Source organism: Ahaetulla prasina, chromosome 7 (genome assembly GCF_028640845.1).
Source record: "Ahaetulla prasina isolate Xishuangbanna chromosome 7, ASM2864084v1, whole genome shotgun sequence".
Classification (NCBI taxonomy): Eukaryota; Metazoa; Chordata; class Lepidosauria; order Squamata; family Colubridae; genus Ahaetulla; species Ahaetulla prasina.
Genome location: NC_080545.1, coordinates 3,842,284 through 3,858,635, shown reverse-complemented (window position 1 = coordinate 3,858,635; position 16,352 = coordinate 3,842,284). Strand labels below are relative to the sequence as shown.

The 16,352-nt window shown below is 42.8% G+C and overlaps 1 protein-coding gene across 1 annotated transcript in view; it reads right to left on the bottom strand.

Annotated features, from left to right (window-relative positions):
* The window catches only part of PPFIBP1 (PPFIA binding protein 1), a 112,372-nt gene extending 98,975 nt beyond the window's left edge, over positions 1 to 13,397 (bottom strand). Inside the window, exon 1 of the mRNA XM_058190481.1 lies at positions 13,232 to 13,397. The gene's annotated coding sequence lies outside the window, so the exon portion shown is untranslated. The remainder of the gene's footprint in view (positions 1 to 13,231) is intronic.
* Between the last annotated feature and the right edge of the window lie 2,955 nt (positions 13,398 to 16,352).

Sequence of the window (16,352 nt, the reverse complement as noted above, 5' to 3'; positions counted from 1 at the left end):
TGACGGTCATAGGGTCCCTGGGGTCACATGAACCCCTTTTTCCGAACCATTTGACGAGCCAAGTCAATGGGCAAACCCGATTCACTTAACAACCGTCTTACTAATTTAACACCCGCAGTGATTCCCTTAACAAATGTGGCAAGAAAGAAAAGTCATAAAATGAAGCAAAGCTGACTCAACAAATGTCTCACTTAACAACATAAATGTTGGGCTCAGTTTTGGTTGTAAAAGTTGAGAACTACCTGTATTTTATTATTGTGTTCCTTTTACCTACTTTATCCTGGAAATAGTTCTTGAATGTTATCTTTGTTGCATCCGATACGGTTGTAAAACTAATCAACCAACACATTTCCCACGGTGAAATTTTGCAAAAAAGAAAAAAAAAAGAAAAAAAAGCCTCTGGTGGCTCAACAGACTAATGCAGTCTGTTATTAACAGCAGCTGCTTGCAATTACTGCAGGTTCAAGTCCCACCAGGCCCAAGGTTGACTCAGCCTTCCATCCTTTATAAGGTAGGTAAAATGAAGACCCAGATTGTTGGGGGCAATAAGTTGACTTTGTATATAATATACAAATGGATGAAGACTATTGCTTAACACAGTGCAAGCCGCCCTGAGTCTTCGGAGAAGGGCGGGATATAAATGCAAATAATAAAAAAAATAGCAGATAAGTCCCCGGACTTCAAAAAATAATGGTTCCTTCTTCTCATTAATGATAACTATTTAAAAGGTGGCTTTATGGACAATCAGTTGCAATTTCACACGTTATCAGTAAGTACAAAAGACGTTGAGACTCTAGAAAGAGTGCAGAGAAGAGTAACCAGGACGATTAGGGGACTGGAGGCTAAAACATATGAAGAACGGTTGCAGGAACTGGGTATGTCTAGTTTAATGAAAAGAAGGACTAGGGGAGACATGATAGCAGTCTTCCAATATCTCAGGGGCTGCCCCAAAGAAGAGGGAGTCAAACTATTCTCCAAAGCACCTGAGGGCAGGACAAGAAGCAATGGGTGGAACCTAACCAAGGAAAGAAGCAACCCAGAACTAAGGAGGAATTTCCAGACATTTAGAACAATTAACCAGTGGAACAACCTGCCACCAGAAGTTGTGAATGCTCCAACATTGGAGGTTTTTAAGAAGAGATTGGACAACCATTTGTCTGAAGTGGTGTAGGGTTTCCTGCCTAAGCAGGGGGTTGGACTAGAAGACCTCCAAGCTCCCTTCCAATTCTTGTTATTCTACATTCTGCCAGGCTCAAAAAAGTTCACCAGTGCGTGGAAAGTCAGCAAGCAACCGAAGGAAGCACTCATCGTAACATACTTTTGAGATATACTGGATTAAATTGTTCATGGGAACTAGTTAAGCTGCTAGGAGCCCACCCTGTTCTTTTCAATAAACCGTCAAGTTCCTGCCATGTTGGTTATTTTGTGTTTCGTTAAGGTAATTTAATGCATCCAATAATTTATGATCCATGTTGTTTCCCTTTCCTTGTGTTACAAAATTCCTGCCATAAAGTTGATTCACCCTCATCGCTCAAGGCTTAAAGCGGTTAAGGATGTAGATCCAAATCGCAGATGCGAGGTAGATGTTTCAACAAGAACTCGTACGTCCAGGTAAGTTCTCCATCATGTTTTCCTAAGAAGGGTAGAGTTTACCTAACACAACTCAATCGCAACTCTTCAAATGTTTTCCTTCTTGTTCGGTTCAGTTCCATTCAGTTCCAGAAAGGTATAAGGGGAAGCAGCTGTGTCCCACTCATTAAAGGTCAGGAAATTGTTATTTGCCTAACTAGTTGGCCAGGCAATATATAAACTAACTATGTATGTTTACAGAAAGGCATGATATTGCTTTAAGACTGTGCTGCATCATTGCAAGCATCCTGATTGGTTGAGCTCTGTAGCCAATGTATAAAAGGACTACTAAATTACGGCTTGTGGGGAATCTACAGGGACGCTACAGCATTGTAACCTAATGACATGCTGCAACTGTATATTTGAGCTTTATGATCGTTGCTTGATCCTGGCTAGTTACCGATTCCTCAAGATACTGACTGTTGTGAATTGAACTGTGTTTTGCCGAACTGAAAGAAGACCTTATTTGTTGTGCAAGTCTACGTTGGTGAGCAGACTCGATATTTGTAACATCCCTGACTGACTGACTTTATATGTGTATGACCTGGAATTGTTTTTGGAGTATGTCTTTGCCTTTTCCCTAAAAGTAAAGGAATATCAAACCCCAGTTTGTCTGCAAGTGACTGTTATTGTATACAACCGGTCTCAGTCGTTTTCATGTGTAGGGTACTCTGCTCAACAGTCCACAACCTTGGTTGTGAACCCAGATTATCCTTAACACAGCCTGATCAACAAATTCCCAAGTCTGTCCTACCCAATCTTGCAAAAAGACCGGCTTGCTTTCAGAAGCAATTTTTATGATCCTATCTGGCATCGAATCCAAGACAACACGCCAACCGCACTGAGGAATATTTACATGCCACATACCGCTCCTGGAAAAAGGTAAAGATGCAAAGGCGTGTTTGCAACCAAGATTTGGACTCTTGTTGGAATGAAGGTGAGTTTACTAGGAGTTGAAGACACAGGGAAGGTCTCGCTGTGACCTCCCTCTTTCTCTACACATGGAAAGCAATGGGACAAGCTCCCTTTGTATGGGAACTAAACATTTTCAGGGACTGACATCTGCATTAATGTTATTGTACAAATGATATAATGCAAACACCACTCCTTTCTAGCACTGATGATGTTACCCAGTTGGGTCACGAAACGTCTGCAAGGAAACTACGAAGCTCAGAGAGCACCAAAAGACCCCACAGTCCTCCTCCTCCTCCTCCTCTCTGCAAACCCTACTCCCTTCTAGCACTGATGGTGTTACCCAGTTGGGTCACGAAACGTCTGCAAGAAAACCACCAAGCTCAGAGAGAGGCAAGGACCTCACAGTTCCTGCTTTTGAAACTGAGGCTTAATGTCCCACCCTCTTTGATCTTTCCTCAGGGGCACAAAGATATGGAAAACTATTGGAAAAGGGTATTTATTTATTCCTGCAGGGTATATAAATAAAGGAAGAGAAAATATATACCTTTATACATGCTGGTGTATATCAAAGGTCTTTGGCAAAGCGTCTTTACTCCTAAATATGCTCATGGTGGAGTTAAAATTTAGGGAACATGAAAATTTGCTTCTTCCATCTCTTTCCAACCAATTTACTGTCAAAGCCCCCCGTTCCCCCCCCCAAAAAAAACCCAATTCCAATAGCCCGCTTAAAAAGAAAAACCACCCTTAAAATCTCTTTTTGAATTAAAATATGAGATTCATTCGGATTAGTTGCTCCCTCTCCATATTTTTTTTTCTACAAACGGTTTGACGTTCATCTTTAAAATCAGAAAAGCTACTTAGGGAAACCAGGCCAAAGTACGGCAGCTTATCTCCCGTTTTTCAAAACCACGATTTTTTTCAGGGTTGGTGTTTAAAAAGTCAAAGTGGAGAGTTTTATCCTTTCGGTTTTAGGCCCTGCCTCTCAAATGTATATTACTGAAAATAAACCCTAAGGCTTTTTTTTGGGGGGGTACCATAACAGCCCATCCTAAAATTAATATAAATGCAAGACATTTGGGGGGGGGGGAAATGTTGTAATAAATTAAATTAAAATGTAAAAAGTAAGATAGAAATGTAGCAAGAAAATGATGGTAAAGGAGGAATATGATGACACAAACATATGTACCCAGATGATAAAATGAATGATTAATGATGTATTATTTGTTTAAACATAGAAATAAAAAACTTTTTTAAAAAAACCAGCCCATCCTACAAGACACACTAACGTCGACAGCTACAGACTAACATTTTACAAAATCTGGGCCCAACCTTGCAAGGGATTATATTACTACTGATCTTTTAGACAATATTGGTAGTAATGTTCCCCTACGAACCGTAAGCTTGTGGCGTTAATTTTTTTTATATATTTTTTTTTACTTTAGAATCTTTATTTACTTTTTATTTTTACTCGTAAGTTTGAATCTCTTTTTTCATTCAGTTCGTTCAGTTCTTCACCTATGTTTCGATTTATGGATTTAGATGGCTTTACTTTAAGGGACGCACATGGTGGCTCAGTGGCTAAGACGCTGAGCTTGTCGATCAAAAGGTCGGCAGTTCAGCGGTTCGAATCCCTAGTGGGAGATGTGCAAGCATGCGAGGGGGGCAGGGGAACGCAGGGGGGGCGTGCACACATTGCCTTATGGGTTATAAGTGCAGGTAAGCCTGCTAGGCCCAAAATGGGGAACAGAGGGGGGCAGTATGGGCCCCCCGGCAGCCCGTTTTTGCTCCCAGGAGGCTGCAGGGAGGGCTACTAGGCCCAAAATAGGGTGCAAGGGGAGTGCGGGGGGGCTTATCAACTGCAGCGATTCACTTAATGAATGTTGTTAAGTGAATCTGGCTTCCCCGTGGACTTCGCTCATCAGAAGGTCACAAAAGGGGATCACGTCTCTCTCTCTCTCACACACACACACACACACACACACGGGATACTGCAACCGTCATAAATACGAACCGTTTGCCATGCATCTCAATTTTGATCACGTGATCACGGGCCGTAGCTTTGCAGTTACGTAAACTGCAAAGGTCGTAACTGTGAAAAACGGTCAAGAGATCACATTTTTCGGTGCCGTTGTAACTTTGGTCACTAAATGAACCGTTGTAAATCGAGGATTACCTGTACAGGGATAGACTCCGCCGTAGGTACAACTGGGAAACTATGAGCATCTTAGATCAAGCGAAGTCCCCAAAAATGCTCCTGGAGAATTCCTGGAGGCTTTGGCATTCAGACCAATCGACCATCAACAGGTACAGAGAGAGAAACAACATCTACATACCATTCAAAAGAGACAATCAGAAGGAAACAAAGCACTTCCTGGCCAGCCATCAACACCCCCCGATAAGCGGGAAATTAAGATCCAGATTTACTCTAGACCAACAATCAAGAAGTAAACAATACCCTAATCAAGGAACTACCAACTGGTTTACGTCAAGTGCCTGATCTTCGGACTTTTCGCCGTGAGCTGAAAACGCACCTATTTATTCAAGCGGGACTGGCTTAAAAGTTTTATTAAATTTTTAACTGGGGCTATTTATGAATTTTAGGGTTTTAAATTGTTTTAAATTTCGGCCATTTCTGTAATATGCTCGGTTTTAGTTTTGTTTTAATGTGTATATTGTGGGTTTTTTACTGTTTGGCTGTACACCGCCCTGAGTCCTTCGGGAGAAGGGCGGTATAAAAATCTAATAAAATAAATAAATAAATAAATAAACAAACTCAGGCAATCCAACTAATAGTAAACAACAGCCTAATGAAGGCCACTTCCATCAACAATGACAGGACAACCCATTGTATATAAAGAGAGTAAACACTATTTTCTTGTAGCACTGATGATGTTATCTAGTTTGGTAATGAAAGATCTGGAAGAAAACAACCAAGCTCAGAGAGCACCAAGGATCCTATAGTCTTCTTCCTCCTCTCCACAAATCCCTTCTAACACTGATGATGTTACCTAGTGTGGTAATGAAACCTCTGCAAGAAAACAACCAAGCTCAGAGGGCACCAAGAGACCCCAGAATGACATCAGTCAGGCAAATGGAAATCTCTGCAAACGTTGCAATTTGCAAATGATGCGCCATTAACCTACATTTAACTGCCTGAACCGGAATATTTTGGATGCAGCAGGTGCAATTCTGTTGCTTTAAATGTCCATTAACTGGAGATCCATTAAAATCACGGTCTCCTTCTAACTCCATCACCACCAAGCAAAGGCTGTCCTTGCTACTCTTATTTTGGCACAACAGCGAAGTCGTTGGATGACTCTAGATAGATGCTAAAAAAAAAATCATTCACTGGGAAATGACATTTTTTAACAAAACAACAACAACAACAAAAAGACCAACAAGCAAGACATGGAACATGAATGGATGAATCACCATTTGCTGTTCGGACAAGAATGAATTTAAATTCTAAGCTTTAAAAAGTGAATTAGAAAATGGAAAAAAGCACAGAGCAAGCAACAACGTAAGGCTGTCAACCAGTGGTGAAATCCAAATTTTTTTACTACCGGTTCTGTGGGCGTGGCTTGGTGGGCGTGGCTTGGTGGGCGTGGCAAAGGAAGGATACTGTAAAATCTCCATTCCCATCCCACTCCAGGGGAAGGATACTGTAAAATCTCCATTCCCACCCCACTCCATGGGAAAGATACTGTAAAATCTCCATTCCCATCCCACTCCAGGGGAAGGATACTGTAAAATCTCCATTCCCACCCCACTCCAGGGGAAGGATACTGCAAAATCCCCATTCCCACCCCACACCGGGGGGAAGGATACTGTAAAATCCCCATTCCCTCCTCACTCCGGGGGAAAGGATACTGCAAAATCCCCATTTGCTCCCCACTCAGGGGGGAAGGATACTGTAAAATCTCCATTCCCACCCCACTCCGGGGGGGGAAGGATACTGCAAAAATTCCCATTCCCACCCCACTCCGGGGGGAAGGATACTGTAAAATCTCCATTCCCACCCCACTCCAGGGGAAGGATACTGCAAAATCTCCATTCTCATCCCACTCCAGAGGAAGGATACTGTAAAACCCCATTCCCTCCCCATTCTGGGGGGAAGGATACTGCAAAATCCCCATTCCCTCCCCACTCCGGGGGGAAGGATATTGAAAAATCCCCATTCCCACCCCACTCCAGGGGGAAGGATACTGCAAAAATCCCCATTCCCACCCCACTCCGGGGGGGGGGGAGGATACTGTAAAATCTCCATTCCCACCCCACTCCAGGGGAAGGATACTGCAAAATCTCCATTCCCATCCCACTCCGGGGGGAAGGATACTGCAAAATCCCCATTCCCGCCTCACTCCGGGGAGAAGGATACTACAAAATCTCCATTCCCACCCCATTTTGGGACCATCCAGAGGTGGTATTTGCCCATTCTCCAAGCTACTCAAAATTTCCGCTACCGGTTCTCCAGAACCTGTCAGATTTCATCCCTGCTCTCAACTTTTCTTAAGGCCTTAGACCTGTTGAGTTGTATTCAACCCAATGACTCATCTTTTACACCTAGTCCTTAACTTACAAGAGTTCATTCAGTGACCATTCAAAGTTACAACAGCACTGAGAAAAGTGAACTTGTGACCGTTTTTCGCACTTACGACCGTGGCCGTGTCCCCCTGGTCACGTGGTCAAAAGTCAGATGCTTGGCAGCTGAGTCATCTTTATGACGATTGCAGATCCCCTTCTGCGACCTTCTGAGAAACAAACTCAAAGGGGAAGCCAGATTCACTGAACAACCTTATGATTAACTTAACCTGCAGTGATTCGCTTAACGACTGTGGCCAGAACAGTCGTGAAATGGGGCAAAACTCAGTTAGCAGCCATCACGCTTAGAAACAGAAATATTGAACTCAATTGTCTGACCGTCACTTGTCTGAAATAGTATGGGGTCCCCTGCTTGAGCAGAGGGTTGGACTAGAAGACCTCCAGGGTCCCTTCCAGCTCAATTCTGATTGTGATCCTAAGTCAAAGACTATCTGTGTTCCAATGAAGCAGTAAAATAAATTTTAAAAGTCATTACATCAAATCTTTGTATAACACTTATTACAAGGGCAATAAAACTAGAAACATAGCCCAACACATACCATAATCCTTGTCCATTGAGAACCCATGTAGGATCACAACGTTGCTGTCATTGTGATGCCTTCCAGCTCTTTCGGACTACAATTCCTCCTACTCCCGTTCATCTTAAGCAGTGAACAGGCATGATGGGTGTTGTAATCCAAAAGAGCCGGAAACCAAATGAACCGAGAAGATCTTAACTCATCCAGGTAAATTCCTTCAGGGCTGCCATTACTTAGAAAACCTAGTGGCAGAGAAAAAATCTGAAGAAGGAATGTGGCAATTTATTTGTCAAAGAAAGATTACAAATTCGAACAAGCACAATGTTAAAAAAAAGAAAATTAAATTGTTACATAGATGTTAGTCAATTTAGATACGTTCCCTTAGGAACCTCTTAAATATGAAGTGAGATTCACAAACCTTAAGTTAGAATTACAACTAAGGGCTAGTAGCTGAAACAACTGAATTGGGTTAAGATATTCCAGACTTTGACAACTCGTGTTAGAAAAATGTAAATAGCAGCTCCAAATCTGGTGCTTGGCCTCAATTTTGTAAGCAGAACTAAGAATTCATCGTAATGGAGATGATGATAATTCTGCACTCAATCCAACCAAACCCTCATGGGAAGTATCTCATTTTATGCACCTTAATATTCATATCTTAAATGAATTAGTTGTCAACACAACACGAGATGAATAGGTTGACTATCCCATCTTAGAGCAGTGTGGGTTTTTGTCCAAGACTGTTGTGACCCAGGCTACCAACCCAAGTAGTAGTAGTTCAAAAACAAACAGACTTTATTAGAACAGCTGAGAATTAACTCATTCTCAGCATAGTCCAAACTAAATCAAAACAAATTCTTCATAACCGAAGTCTTCAGTCTTATCACCAACCTTGGTCATTGCAAAAGTTCAAAAACAGAAGACGCCGACAAGAAATAAATGCAGCAAGACAAGGAGCAAGTCTATCAACATTGTTTTCCAACAAAGAGCCCAAATGCCGTTGCTGGTCTTTTAAGCCTTATGGGAGGGGCCAATCATCTCCTGGCCCTACTCAAGTCGTCCTCTTTGCTTGAGCTGCTCTTGCCTTCTTGCAGCTCTTCTCATGCGTGCACTAGGAACAGGCTCCTCCTGTTCCTCTGCCTCTCTGCTGTCCGCCTCTGGAGGCCCGGAGTCCGCGCATCCCTCCCCGATGGCCCTGACCCCATCTCTGCCTCCGATGCAGAGCCCTCATCTGGGCCTTCCCCAGCCTGCAGGACTGGCCCATGTTCTTCCTCAGCCTCATCGCTGTTCAACTCCATTGCCAGCTCTGCAGGCTGCTGGCAGACCACAACGTAGTCATACTTGTGCAGACTAACATAACGAGGAAACAAATATTTATTTTCTAGGCTTCCACCCCACCCCAACCCCCACTTTTCATTTTACTAAAATGAATTCCTGGGCTTCTTAGAAGTCAGGTTCTTGCACAAAAAGAAGGATGTGAATTTGCAAGTCATTTCAAATCACAAGTTATAAAATGACCGTCTTTCAGAAGCTGGACAGTAAATTTGGATTATGGCGAATAAAGGAAGGAATTGCTGCTCCGTTCCTGCCCTTTTGGGGGGTCAACTTTGGAACAGACAAACAGGCTCTGTGGCAGGAAAACAGAAGACAAAGAATGAATCCATTGTAAAACCTTTTAAATCCATCTTCTCTAACACACAGCTCTGTCTCACACGCTAAGAAAAAAAAAAAACCCACAACACACAGACAAATATATCTTTCTAGAGCTCTGAGCAGCTAGATCGCACAATGAAGTAAGCCACAGTTTGTTTCACAGGCTACAACGGGCTGGTTGGCACAACATCAAGCCATCAATCCTGGCTGACCTATGGCAATGTCTACCTTGGCGTGGAGTTTTAAGTTTAAAGCAGACAAACCACAGACACCCCTTTAGCAGAATGGATGAACCCAACCAAAACTGGGGGGAAACACAATTTGAAAATACGATTCATTGCATAATTATCAGAACAGGCCTCGGTGTGTACACAGAGGCTTACTCTTGGAAATAACAGTTTTGTTGTGGATTAGGTAGGTCAACCTATTCTCTGAAGCACTTGAAGGCAGGAGAAGAGACAATGGATGGAAACTAACCAAGGAGAGAAGCAACCTAGAACCAAGGAGAAATTTCCTGACAGTGAGAACAATTAGTCAGCGGAACAGCTTGCCACCAGAAATTGTGGGTGCTCCATCACTGGAGGTTTTAGAGTAGAATAGAATAGAATAGAATAGAATAGAATAGAATAGAATAGAATAGAATAGAATAGAATAGAATAGAATAGAATAGAATGGAATGGAATAGAATGGAATGTAGAGTAGAGTAGAGTAGAGTAGAGTAGAGTAGAGTAGAGTAGAGTAGAGTAGAATAGAATAGAATGTAAAGTAGAGTAGAAGAATAGAATAGAATAGAATAGAATAGAATAGAATAGAACAGAACAGAATAGAATATAGAGTAGAGTAGAGTAGAGTAGAGTAGAGTAGAGTAGAGTAGAGTAGAGTAGAGTAGAGTAGAAGAATAGAAGAGAATAGAATATAGAGTAGAGTAGAGTAGAGTAGAAGAATAGAATAGAATAGAATAGAATATAGAGTAGAGTAGAGTAGAGTAGAAAAATAGAATAGAATAGAATAGAATAGAATAGAATAGAATAGAATAGAATAGAATAGAATAGAATAGAATAGAATAGAATGGAATGAATAGAATAGAATAGAATAGAATAGAGTAGAGTAGAGTAGAATAGAATGAGAATAGAATGAGAATAGAATAGAATAGAATAGAGTAGAGTAGAGTAGAGAGTAGAGTAGAGTAGAGCAGAGTAGAATAGAATAGAATTCTTTATTGGCCAAGTGTGATTGGACACACAAGGAATTTGTCTTTGGTGCATACGCTCTCAGCGCTCATAAAGAAAAAATAAAATATATATTTGTCAAGAATTATGAGATACAACACTTAGTGATAGTCACAGGATACGAATAAGCAATCAAATCATACTAGGAAACAAACAGAACAATATAAGTTTGTAAGAAGAGATCAGACAACCAGGTGTCTGAAACGGTATAGGGTTTCCTGCCCGAGCAGGGGGTTGGGCTAGAAGACCTCCAAGGTCCCTTCCAACTCTTGTTATTCCGGTAAGAGATTTGCGAGGACAAGACAAAGCTCGTTGAAAGTTCACGAGTTAGTAACTTTCTCCACCATAAGGTGCCTGGAAAAATTACAACTCCTCTTCAAACAAACATTATTATGGTTTCACCATTCCATTTCCCACCCACCCCCCACCCCCAAAAAATGTTTTCTTCCACACACACACCCCTGAGAACATCAAAAGAGGTTTTAAAGACATCACGAATGAACTGGTGACATCCCCCCTCCTGAAGAGGCTGGAGCTTCAAAGCCACGGGGTCACTCTCTCTTTAGTTTACTCCCTCCCAACTCCTCTTGTAGAGGAAACCGCCCCAGTTATTTCTTTTTTTTTTCTTTTTTACTGGTTGGAAAAAGGTGGGTTTGTTTTTCTCAGCTGAATAAGCTATCAGCAGCTGGCTTGGCGAAGGACAGGTTGGGAAGAAAAGAGAAAGGAGCCTCTGTCCACGGAAAAACTTCCACATTCAAGCAGGCAGAGGAACAGTAGAGATTTGGCAGGATTTGAAAGCCACCTAAAATATAAATAGATACTACAGGAAGAGAGGGAGCGGAGTTATCCATCCAGCTCATCTGAAAGACAGTGAACAAGAGAGGTACACATTTGTTCCATAAATCTTCTTTCTCTTTTTTTTCCCTCTCTTCCAAGTAAGGGCAACAAGAACCAGTGTTGGCTTTGCCAAATCTACAGCCCATAAAGCCAAAAAAAAAATATCGTTTTTGGATTTTTTTTAAAGGAGGGGGAAAAAAGTCCGTAAACACTTCCCCTCTCTCTGCTTAACCCACCTCCTCTCTCTCTTAAAAATGTAATTTCATTGTCTGTTTTGCAGCAAGATAGATAGAAGATAGAATTCAAGATAGATAGAAGATAGAAAAGGTTGGATAATGATTTGTCTGAAGGGGTGTAGGGTTTCCTGCCTTAGCAGGGGGTTGGACTAGAAGGCCTCCAAGGTCCCTTCCAACTCTGTTATTCTAGTCTAGTCTATTCTTTATTGGCCAGATGTGATTGGACACACAAGGGATTTGTCTTCGGTGCATAAGCTCTCAGTGTACATAAAAATATATTCATCAAGAATCATAACCTACAACACTGAGTGATAGCCACAGGACACTAAACAAGCCATTGAATCATACCAGGAAACTAAATAAAACAATATAAACAGTGAAGATAGAAGCAACCAGGTTACAGTTGTAAGTAGAAAGAAATGGGTAATAGGAAGGTTGAGAAGAAGAAGAAAAACTATATAGTAAAAATATATATAGTAGAAAAAAACTATATAGTAAAACTCTAAAAAACTATATAGTAAAACTCTAAAAAAACTATATAGTAAAAAATTTAAAAATATATAGTAGAACTCTAAAAAACTATATAGTAAAAACATTAAAAAGATACATATAGTTTTTTAGATTTTTACTATATAGTTTTTTTAGATTTTATATATTACCATACAGTAAAAATAATAAAAACTGCCAAGCTGGGATAAAAACAGGGGGGAAAAGAGGCTGGCTGGGGGGGAGGGAGAGGTGGAGGGAGCCCGATTTCAGGTTCTGCCATTCAGGGTTGCGATTTGATTTTGATTTATTTTGATTTTATTTATTTTTTTGACCCAGTCTCTCGGTTTTTAATTAGAAAGTTACCTAAAGCGCCGGAGCGGAGGGCTAATTAACATTTCGCAGCCAGCAAGCCGCCGAGCCTTAAGGGGGAAACTTGAAACTCGGAGCCCAAAAATATTCACGGGGAAAGATTTTGCAAAGGGGTGGTTGGTTTTGGGTTTTTTTTCTCTCTCGCCTCCCTCCCCAGTCCTTCAAGCCCTTTTCCTTTTCCCGAGGACCTCTCAGGATGGGCGCAAAAAAAAAACCAAAAAAAAAGGGTGCAAACTCACTTGTCCAACCGACCATTGCTCCAACATCCGCCCTCGCCCAAGGCTCTTTTTTTGGGGAGTAGGTGGGTGGGTGGGTTTTGAGATTTCCAAGGATGGTCCTTCCAGCCTGGCTTCTTTTCCACTTTCCCCCACCCACAACCCCCCCTCTGCTTTGGCCCAGCCCCTGCCCCGTGTCCAGCCATCCTCCACCCACCCACGCCGTGCCACCCTCGGGATCATAAATCATCCACCGCCCAGCCAAGCTCTCTAAAAACTTCAGGCTTCCTGCTGGACGGAAGGAACCTGGGATCGGGCCGCCGCGTGGGCGCTACGGTAGACCCCAGTCCACGCGGGACGAGGGAGGGAGACCCCCCCACCTCCACTCCACCCACGCGAGAACCCGACTTGGAGAACTTGTGGCCAGAAAGCAAGGAAACTCATACACACACAAACACAAAAAGAAAGCCAGTGGGAAAGTGGGGAACGCATTCAGGGTCGCGGCCGCCAAAGACCACCCCACCCACCCACCCACTTACCAGCATGGGAGGGGGGCCTCCGAAGTTTGTGGCCGGCGCCGCTGCTCCGGGGCTCCGCCGGGCCCCCCAATTCCTCAAACCATGCCCAGAAGCTGCGGCTCCTTTTCCCCCCCCACGAAAAGCCAAGCAAGAGGCAGAGCCAGGACGCAGCGCAACGGTGCTCCTCCTTCCCAAATGTGCTCCCGCCCTTCCACCCACCCACCCCCCAAAAAAAGAAGGGGGAGCGATCCCGGAGGCTGGAAGGGAAGGTGGAGCGACGGGCGAGGACGAGAGCCGGGATTGGAGACGGGGAAGGTCACTCTGCGTGGAAGACGGGGCTCAGGAGAGGTGGGGGGAGGGCATCCACGCAGTGGGGGAGGAGCAGCCCAAGGGAGGGGTCGTTGCCAAACTGGGCAAGGGCTGGCGGGGGGGGGCGTTGGGAAGCCTCCCACGCGTGGCCAAACCCGCCTCTATCCATTCCTTCTTCCTCCTCCTCTTCTTCCTCCTCCTCTTCTTCTTCCTCCTTCCCAATCTGTTCCTCCCATTCCTTCGCTCTCGCGCGAGGCTGGCCCGCTTCGCCCCCTACCCACCCACTTTTAAGGGTGCGGGGGGGAGCCGACGGTACCAGCCACGCCGGACGAAGGTCTTTATTTCTCCCGTCCCGTGGGCGGCTGGCGAAAGCTTGACTTTGCAACAACAAAGAAACTTTTGTTTCCAAAAGTTACTCTGGGAGGAAGAGAGAGAGAGAGAGAGACCTCGAAGAGGTCCGGATTTGGGCTGCTGCCAGTCCGGAGAGCAGTTGTGGGGGGATGAAAAGGTGGGGGCTGGGATTGGAGAGAATTATGGGCGGTGGAGGGGTGCTGGGGAAATCGATGCTTTGCCCCCTGAGCGGTTCTCTCTCCTTGCTTGCAAGTAGTGGTGAAATTCAAATTTTTTTAACTATCGGTTCTGGGGGCGTGGCGTGGCAGGGGAAGGATACTGCAAAATCTCCATTCCCTCCCCACTCCTGGGGGAAGGATATTGCATAATCTCCATTCCCTCCCCACTCCTGGGGGAAGGATACTACAAAATCCCCATTCCCTCCCCACTCCTGGGGGAAGGATACTACAAAATCCCCATTCCCTCCCCACTCCTGGGGGGAAGGATATTGCAAAATCTCGCATTTCCTCCCCACTCCTGGGGGGAAGGATACTGCACAATCCCCATTCCCTCCCCACTCTGGGGCCAGCCAGAGGTGGTATTTGCCGGTTCTCTGAATGACTCAAAATTTCCGCTACCGGTTTGCCAGAACCTGCTGGATTTCACCCCTGCTTGCAAGCCTATGTTGAAGACTTGAGGGAGGGGGGAATGCAGAGAAAGAGCAACTAAGATGATTAAAGACCTGGAGAATACAACAAAGGAAGAAACTGTTGCAGGATTTGGGTTCCGCTAGTCTAGAGAAAAGAAGGACGAGGGACGGATGGACAGAATAGCAGTCTTACAATATGTGAGGAGCTGGCACAAAGAAGAAGGGGTCAAATTATTCTCCAAAGCACCTGAAGGCAGGACAAGAAGCAATGGATGGAAACTGATCAAGGAGAGAAGCAACCTGGAATTAAGGAGAAATTTCCTAACAGCGAGGACAAGTATCCCGCGGAACAACCTGCCACCAGAAATTGTGGGTGCTTCATCACTGGAGATTTTTAAGAAGAGACTGGACAGTCATTTTGTCCGAGATGGTATGGAGTTTCAAGCCTTGAACAGGGAATTCGACTAGAAGACCTTCAAGGTCCCTTTCTACTCTGTTATGCTGTCTTCCCTCTTCTTTGGGGCAGTCCCTAAAATATTTGAATACTGCTACTATCATGTCCCCCCTGGTCCTTCTTTTCTCTATAATATAATATAATATAATATAATATAATATAATATAATATAATATAATATAATATAATATAATATAATATAATATAATATAATATAATATAATATAATATAATAATATAATATAATATAATATAATATAATATAATATAATATAATATAAATTATAATATAATATAATATAATATAATATAATATTATAATATAATATAATATAATATAATATTATAATATAATATAATATAATATAATATAATATAATATAATAAATATAATATAATATAATATAATATAATATAATATAATATAATATAATATAATATAATATAATATAATATAATATAATATAATATAATATAATAACAGAGTTGGAAGGGACCTTGGAGGCCTTCTAGTCCAACCCCCTGCCCAGGCAGGAAACCCTCCACCATCTCAGTCAGATGGTTATCCAACATTTTCTTAAAAATTCCCAGTGTTGGAGCTTTCACAACTTCTGCAGGCAAGTTGTTCCACTTATTAATTGTTCTAACTGTCAGGAAATTTCTCCTTAGTTCTAAGATTATTAGTTCTAAGATAAGTCCTAGATTCACCATACTCAATTCTAGCAATTCTTCTTTTTTATAATTTTAGCTTTTCATCTCCTAATCTTCTTTGTTGTTCAGGAACCTCAAGAACCAACTCCAGGCAGATCCTTTGATTTGGGTGGTCTAATAGGGAAGAGAAGGTGAATAAAGAGAGTCTGTTCAGCCATGGTTTGACCGAGAAAGAGTCGATGGGCAAATATTTATGAGCATGCTTGGAATTCTTTTTACCAGAAGAAAAGTTTTCTGCACAAGTCGAAATGGAGTTTGTTATCAGAGTTTTGAATGATTGGCATGCAAAGACTGTAACGCTGCCTCTTTATATACCGGAATTCAGGCATTTCGAACCCTGACCCCACCCAAAGTGGCCTTCTCTGGGTTCCAGAGATTAACCAGGATTAAGACTGGTTAGTATCGAAAGTCATCAATGTACGCAACCACAACTTAAAGCCCAGCCTTTGCGTCAGTGAAGCGCGAGACATTTGTTAAAGTGAGTGTTGCCCCATTTGGGGATTTTTCTCGCCGTGTTGGTGAAGCGAATCCTTGCCGTCGTTAAATTAGCAACACGGTTGTTAAGAGAATCCGGCTTCCCCCACCCCCACCCCTTGACGTCGCTCACCAGACGATTGCAAAAGGAGATTGTGCGACATAGATACATCCCGGGATGCAGCAGCGGTCATAAATGCGAGTCAGTTGTCAAC